Raw genomic sequence first — 9,033 nt, 5'->3', positions numbered from 1 at the left:
CTTCTGAAAAGGCAATGAATTGCTGGAACACTGTGCAAGGTAAAGCACCAGATAGCAGCAGGATAGTGGTATCCCAATGCAAACTATACAACTGGCACTATTCCCCAAAAGTGCTTGACTGATGAGGTGGGCAAAATGGTAATAGAGGTGATGGATATGATCCATGTGCTATTTGGCTAGGAGATGGGATACAATGTGTGCAAGTGGAGTCTTCTGCACTATTGGCTGTGGGTACATAACAGCAGTCTGTGTACTCAGGGAGTGTCCTGTGCCATAGGCAGTCCATGCATGTGTGGCCATTCCATGCATATGTGGGGCTCTGGACTGAGAGAAATTAGGTAAAATTGCCAGGCAGCAGCAGAAGAGGAGACCCTGCCCCTTGACAATTGGCCAGTATAACAAAGATATGTGACTAAGAAGGCATGGAACCCAGGCCTTTTTTGTGTCTGCTGTGAACTTCATGCCCCTCTTAGCTGTTACTGACTTTTCAGGTATCTTTAGGAAGAAAGAGCTGATGAAAGGTAGGATAATGAAAGTACAGCTGTGACCTCAGAGTCCAGTGCTGACAGAGACACAGAAGCTGAGGCACCAGTGGTGCTGCTGATAGAGGAGGCATTGGGTCTGAGCATCATCACTGAACCAGGATCCCCCAAGCCCAGGATGACAGAGCTCCCCATTCCCCAGGACCAAGACGCCAGTGACTCCTGGCCAGAACCCTCAGGGGCTGGACTACAGACTACAGCTCCTGAGCCCAGATACAGCAAGTAGCCAGGATATTTGGTTCCAAGGCCTCACACTCCACAGAGCCAACACAAGCACGGATGCCCATTATGTGCTCATACAAAGGCCATGCAATGCTAGGCTTCAGGAGAGAGGCCTGTCTCTTTAAGGCCTACCAAGACCCTGAGAGAAGGAGATGTGGACATCAAGGCACACAAAACTTCAGTCTGAACTCAAGCACTGTTGGAGACAGTTGCTCAATCAGAGCTGCCCTTGGTGCTGCAACTTCCAACCTGCTGAGCTCCCTTGTTTCCTCTTTTTCGGAGCTGAGACTGGACAGGACAGCGTTAGGGTTTAAGCAGTGGAGGCTGGTGGCTCTGATTTTGGTTGGGAGGAAAGCTATGGCAAACCTAGACAGCATAGTAAGAAGCAAAGACATTGCCTTGTCGACAAAGGTCCGTCTAATCAAAGCTATGGTTTTCCCAGTAGTAATGTATGGCTGTGAGAGCTGGACTATAAGGAAGACTGAGCGCCGAAGAATTGATGCTTTCGAACTGTGGTGCTGGAGAAGACTCTTACGAGTCCCCTGGGCTGCAAGGAGGTCAAATCAGTCAATCCTAAAGGAAATCAACCCTGTCTGCTCATTGGAAGGACAGATACTGAAGCTGAAGCTCAAATATTTTGGCCACCTAATGCAAAGAGAAAACTCTCTGGAAAAGACCCTGATGCTGGGAAAGATTGAAGGCAAAAGGAGAAGGGGACGGCAGAGGATGAGATGGCTAGATAGCATCACCGATGCAATGAATATGGACTTGAGCACACTCCAGGAGAGAGTGGTGGACAGGAAGGCCTGGCGTGCTATGGTCCATGGGGTCACGAAGAGTTGGACATGACTTAACGACTGAACAACAACAAATAAATCCATTCTGAGTTTCAGTCAGAACCAGCCAGAATGCTAAAGGAGCTATCTGAGGTGCTGGAACCTATCCCCCAAATAGGCTCAGCACCTTGGGTAGCTCCTTTAGAGTTCTGGCTGGTTCTGACTGAACCCCAGAGTGGATCCACAGCCCCACTGAAATTGGAGCCACCAGCCTCCACTATGTTTAATACTGTAAGCAGTCTGAGTGTGGTTCTTAAGACCTTCCTCAGAAGCCCTGCTTTGGGTCCCCTCATGTTTTCGTGGGGAATTACGAGAGGCAGAGCCTTCTTTGCCGCAGCACTGAGGCTTTGGCACTCCTTTGTGGGGGATGGTTGTCATTCCCCATGACTCAGGGCCTCACAGTGTCAGGGAAAGTTGGTGTTGTTTCAGAGGGCATTTGGGGCCTCGAGTTTGAAGGAATCCCGCCCCCGTTGCTACTTAATTGGCTTCTCTTGTTCCCCTTGCTGGTTTTGTTTGCTGTTCCTGCTGCTTAATTGCTTCTCTTTTGTGTATGTTTTGTTATTTTATTATGTATGTAGGATGTTTGGCTCAAAAGGAGGGATATAAATATTCTTCACAAGATAGTCTTCACATCCTATCACAACTTTCTTCTGGTTTCTATAAACTTGCCAAATGGAATATTCTTGTGATTTTGATAGCGATGGCTGCTGCAAAGTACTCCAGCATATCAGTTTGAGAAAGAGAATTACAGTATCACATGAACTCAACCCCTGACCAGGAAACTGTGAGCCAATTCAAACTGCATGTTATGCTAATTGCATAGCATGTAAGTGAGGGTTAGCTTTTTCTTTACTCTAGTGTAAGTGTGTGTAGCACCCATTTGGATGGGGCCACTGCATACCAGGAGGGGAGGATTAAGCTTTCCCCATTTGCTTCCCACAATTCCCTCCCCCAGTGTGTGTGTGGGGCATAACAAAAGAAAAAAAGAGAGTCTCAATTGGCGTCATGAAAGCTTTTTTCTTTTGTTCAGACCCCAGCAAATGGGAAGGGATTTGGGGAAGATAACCCTGGGAGGGAGGGAGGTTTAATCCTCCCCACCTGGTGCACAGTGGTCCTCATCCAAATCAGGGCCATGCTTGGTTTCACTAAAGAAAAAAGCTAACCCTCAGCTACAAGCTACTTGATGAGTGTGATGTGTACTTTGGCTCTGTTGCTCTTCTTAGCCCTTAAGATCTCTTTCTGGGTTCACAGCTGCTTTCCTGTAGCCCCATCGGCCTATGGCTGGCTAAGCAGAGCAGCAGGAATACTTGGTTGGATATACTGGCCTTTCCTGCTTCCCACCATGGCAGGGACTAGAGGGAGGGAGAGGAAAGTGCACTCTGTAAAGCCCCTGCAGCAAGAATATTATTGCCACAGGCACTCCAGTAATGCTGTAATTGGCAGCAATATGAAGCACACCCTGGAGTGGGATGAAGGCATCAGGTTCAAAGTGGAGCAGATATAGCAATCACAAAGACAGGAGCCTAAAAGCCTTCCATGCCCTGAAACAAAAGCAGTACTGTCAAGCAGAATTGAGCAGATGTAGGTCCCTTTACCCCTTCATGGATCACTGCCTTGTTGTGGCGAAGGGGCTTGCGTAACTCAGTGAAGCCATAAGCTATGCCGTGCAGGGCCACCCAAGATGGACAGGTCATGGCAGAGAGTTCTGACAAAATGTGGTCCACTGGAGAAGGAAATGGCAACCCACTCCAGTATTCTTGCCAAGAAAACCCCATGGAACGTATCACAAGGCTAAAAGAGATGACGCCGGAAGATGAGCCCCTCAGGTCGGAAGGTGTCCAATATACTACTGGGGAAGAGCAGAGAGTATTTCCAAGTAGCGCCAGAAAGAGTGAAGTGGCTGGGCCAAAGCCAAAAGGACACTCAGCTGTGGATGTGTCTGGTGGTGAAAAGAAAATCTGATGCTGTAAAGAACAATATCGTTTAGGAACCTGGAATGTCAGATCAATGAATCAAGGTCAGCTGCAGGTGGTCAAACATGAGATGGCAAGATTGAATATCGACATCTTGGGAATCAGCAAACTAAAATGGACAGGCATGGGTGAATTTAATTCAGGTGACCATTATATCTACTATTGTGGGCAAGAATCCCTTAGAAGAAATGGAGTAGCACTCATAGTCAACAAAAGGGTGGGAAAAGCAGTACTGGGGTACAATCTTAAAAATGATAGAATGATCTCAGTACGAATCCAAGGCAAACCATTCAACATCACAGTAATTCAAGTCTATGTCCCAACCACTGATGCCGAAGAAGCTGAAGTTGATCGGTTCTATGAAGACCTACAACACCTTCTAGAACTAACACCAAAAAAAGATGTCCTCTTCATCATAGGGGATTGGAAAGCTAAAGTAGGAAGTCAAGAAATCACCAGGATAACAGGCAGGCATGGCCTTGGTGTACAAAATGAAGCAGGACAAAAGCTAATAGAGTTTTGCCAAGACAACACGCTGATCATAGCAAACACTCTTTTCCAACAGCACAAGAGACGACTCTACACATGGACATCACCAGATGGTCAATATCGAAATCAGATTGGTTATGTCCTTTGCAGCCAAAGATGGAGAAGCTCCATACAGTCAGTAAAAACAAGACCTGGAGCTGACTGTGGCTCAGATTATGAGCTGCTTCTTGCAAAATTTCGGCTTAAATTGAAGAACGTAGGGAAAACCACTAAACCATTCAGATATGACCTAAATCATATCCCTTATGAATATACAGTGGAGGTGAGGAATAGATTTCAGGGATTAGATCTGATAGACAGAGTGCCTGAGGAACTATGGACGGAGGTCCGTAACATTGTTCAGGAGGCAGCAACTCAATCCATCCCAAAGAAAAAGAAATGCAAGAAAGCCAAGTGGCTGTCTGATGCGGCTTTACAAATAGCTGAGGAAAGAAGGGAAGCAAAAAGAAAGGGAGAAAGGGGAAGATATATCCAACTGAATGCAGAGTTCCAGAGAATAGCAAGGAGGGACAAGAAGGCCTTCTTAAATGAACAATGCAAAGAAATTGAGGCAAACAAGAGAATGGGAAAGACTAGAGATCTCTTCAAGAAAATTGGAGATCTCAAGGGAACATTTTGTGCAAAGACGGGCATGATAAAGGACAAAGAAGGCAGGGACCTAACAGAAGCAGATGAGATTAAGAAGAGGTGGCAAGAATACACAGAAGAACTATACAGGAAAGATCTTAATGTCCTTGATAGCCATGATAGTGCGGTCACTGAACTTGAGCCAGACATCCTCGAGAGTGAAGTCAAGTGGGCCTTAGGAAGCATTAGTAACAACAAAGCTAGCGGAGATGACAGTATTCCAGCTGAGCTATTTAAAATCCTAAAAGATGATGCTGTTAAAGTGCTGCATTCAATATGCCAACAAATTTGGAACACTCAACAATGGCCGCAAGACTGGAAAAGGTCAGTTTACATTCCAATTCCAAAGAAGGGCAACGCCAAAGAGTGTTCAAACTACCACACAATTGTGCTCATTTCACATGCCAGCAAGGTGATGCTCAAAATCCTACAAGCTAGGCTTCAGCAGTATGCAAATCGAGAACTACTGGAAGTACAAGCTGGGTTTCGAAGAGGCAGAGGAACTAGAGATCAAATCGCCAACATTTGCTGCATCATGGAGAAAGCAAGAGAATTCCAGAAAAACATCTATTTCTGCTTCATTGACTACGCTAAAGCCTTTGATTGTGTGGATCACAACAAACTGTGGAAAATTCTTAAAGTGATGGGAGTACCAGACCACCTTACCTGTCTCCTGAGAGACCTGTACGAGGGTCGAGAAGCAACAGTAAGAACCAGACATGGAACAACCGATTGGTTCAAAATTGGGAAAGGAGTACGACAAGGCTGCATATTGTCACCCTGCTTATTTAACTTATATGCAGAGTACATCATGAGAAATGCCGGGTTGGATGAATCAGAGATTGGAATTAAGATTGCTGGGAGAATTATCAACAACCTCTGATATGCAGATGATACCACCCTAATGGCAGAAACTGAAGAGGATCTAAAGAACCTCTTGTTGAGGGTGAAAGAGGAGAGTGCAAAAGCTGGTTTGAAACTCAACATTAAAAAAAACTAACATCATGCCATCTGGCCCAATCATGGCTTACCTGGATTTTTCAAGGAGCCAGCTTTGGTTTGCACAGGGCTCCATGAGCAAGTGTATTGCAGTCGCTTCCCAGAACATACTTCAGGGTGGGGTGGGGGTTGAAGTGAATGTCATCTGACTGGCAGGGGCTGCTCAACCAATAAGTGAGGCTCTCCCCCCTTTCTCCTGTGATAAAATCCTGGGGGGTTTCCCCCACTGTATTCACAGAAATCACTCTCTTTCTCTCTCTCTTCCCCCCACCCCACAGACAATCATTATGGGAACACAGTATTCTAGCTGGCCTGCTGCAATCAATTGAAGCCTCGAAACTTTGACATTAAGGCTCTCTAAATGTGTTATTTTGATTCATGGAAATCTTGGGAGTGCACAGTTCAGGGACAAGTGGCAGCCTCACTGACCACAGTGGGAGTTACTCTCAAGTAGATCCACATGTGTTTGTGCTGGGAAAGACAGGGAGGGGAAATGGATGGGAAACCAGCCCCCTTTCTAAACTGATGCTGTGCAGGATTGAGATGATCAAAGGTGGAATTAGTTACTTCCGAATGGCAATAAACCAAACAATGGAGAATTGAGGCTGTGGGGAAAGTACTTTACAGCCTTTAGGGAATTAGTGCTTTAAAATGTGCTATTTCAATGGGGGAAGGGGATCTCTGTAAATTCTGATGTGCGCTCTCAGGGGACAAGCCTCACTGATCACAATGGGTGTTACTTCTGAGCAGACACTAATTGGTTTGTGCTAGGAAACACAGAGGGGAAACACACAGGAAACACCCCTTGACTGGGTTCACGGTGAAAGGCACACCCCTGGGCAGGGTGGGCATACCCAAGGTAAATGCAGGGGTTGGGGCACACAGCAACTATACCATGGAGAACCTGACTTAAGGAAAAGAACCAGACTTTAAGCAGTCTCAGGAAATCCGGTTTTTGCCTGATAAGCTCTGGGGTGGCTGCTGGATGGCCACGATGTCATGTATCCTTACCGACCTCCAAATGCAGCCAGCTTGGAATAAATCACTCATGGAGACACCCCTCTGGTTTAAGGGGTTGGAACAGGCTGTGAGATCACTTTCTCCCTCACCCAATCTGCCCCTATCCTGGTTTGATGTTATAAATGATTGCCATTAAAGCTGCAACCCTACCCCACACTAACCTGAGAGTAAGTCTTATTGAACTCAATGGGACTTTGTTCTGAGTAGGTAAGTATAGGATTGTACTAAACACCAATTCAAAATCTTTAAACCAGGCATGTAATTCTGTGGCTCACTCCTGACTCCTAAATCCTGGTTAACTTCTGTAGTGGGTCCTAAGGTAGGATTGATGGGGTTTAGGCCACAAATCTTTGTCCATTAATATACAGACTGAAAACTGAACTCTATCTACTGATGCTTTTTAAAACCAACACAGTGTACAAAAAAAATTAAAACAAATATTCTAGTCATATTCAGTTCCCTCTCTCAAGAGAAACAATTTTTTTGTGTGTTTAATCCATGTGTTGTAATAAAGTAATGTTATTTCTTGTTCAGCTTTTAATTAGTAAATAAGGATCAGCCATGCAAAGATGTGCCTTTCTGGCACTGGGTCCATCTATTAAACTATGATATAAAATGAGTTTGCTTTTGTGTGATACTTAAGTTTTGACATTCAGAGGGCAGGGGGTCTTCACAGGGATTTAAAATTAGGAAATTTGCAGAATGAACTTCTTTCTTAGGACCAGCCAAAGTGCTATTGGAGGCTGGTGCTAAAAATAGTCAAGAATTCCCCCAGTGCTAGGGCTTATTGAGCTTGGGTGAACCATAATTGCTGGCAGTCGAATTGTCTGGCAGTAAAAGACTATCGCTTCCCCCAGGTGTGGACATGATCATACCAGTGTCTGATGCTAGTAGATCATACTAGTAGTTGTTCAAGATCCCCATCTTAAAGAAATATGTATTCAGGAACCCCAATAGGATTGTCTTAAACCCTTTTATAAATGGCACTGTAGAACTTGCCTCTGTGATTTTGGGGGGTTTAATGATCTTTTTCTTGATTTTCAGAAAAGTAACAATAAAAGAGAAAGATTAGAAATATATAAAATACCTGTAAACATAAAGGGAGAATAATAATACACCGAAGACAACAGCTGGGCACAAGTACAATAACAGAAACAATCAAGATCCAGGAGCTAGAAAAAATAGGATCATACTGGAGCAACTGCTTCTGTGCTTTTTTAATTATTATTATTTGGTACCACACAGAAAGAATTAAATGTCCTTGGCAAGACAGATTTAAAGAAGCTGATAGTGTATATAAAGCTATGGTGCACCTCCTTTTAAAAACTTGTAAAGGTAAGAGTAATTGCTGTCCTTTGGAAATTCACTGTCACATGTAGGTTAGCTGAGTTAATTACAAGCTATTTTCTTGTCAGTTTCCATGTGGTAAGATTCCATAGAGCAATACCTGTTCGTATTTTCCAGTCTGCCTCCCACTCTGTGGTGTTTGCTGGAGGTGGTAAGATGTAATGATCCGAGGTGACTTACAACAAGGACTGGATTTACAGGTACATGTACGTCACTCAATAATACAACACTCCGTGGCTTATCTTTCAATTATTTGCAAGTGAAAATGTGAAACAGCCACTACTAGAAAACATTACTCTGGTGTTTGATCAGTGGTTGTTTTGCACATGCAAGCAATTGCCTTGGGTTGGTTTGCACATCCTTGTAAATCAGTTGATGTTTGCAGCATGACATGGTGACTTGCATGTGTGAGCGAGCCACTGCAGATGTCTACAACCTGAATCAAACTATCATCAAATATCATAATCTCACATCAGCCCAAACACAGTGCTGACTTTAAATGGAGTCAGTTTGCACATCCAACTGCAGGTTCTCAAGTTGTGTAATCAACTTCTGTGTGCGCATATACATGAGAACAGGCCCTTAATGTTGCAGTGATCAAGTGATGTTCATGGGTACATAATAAATGCACTGTAGTAACAGTGTTACCAACAGATGGCCTGGAGTAACAGATGTGTTTGTGGCTAAAAGTTAATCACTCTCTGGCTAAGAAAAAATAGCAGAGAGGGTCTGTGGCCACATACCATGACAACACTATGAAAACATTATCATGCGAACATTATAACACTTTGGCCATGTTGTGGGATTAAAATGCCTATCAGTTGAGGGCTGGATCCAGACTAAATTAGTGGAACTTAGTTCCCATTGAAATGAATGGGTCTTAAGTCCTTACTAATGTGTCCCATCGCATTCAATGGG

This window comes from Heloderma suspectum, chromosome 3 (genome assembly GCF_057233095.1).
Source record: "Heloderma suspectum isolate Gila_16-S chromosome 3, 16-S_ref, whole genome shotgun sequence".
NCBI lineage: Eukaryota > Metazoa > Chordata > Lepidosauria > Squamata > Helodermatidae > Heloderma > Heloderma suspectum.
Note: the sequence above shows the minus strand (reverse complement) of the source record.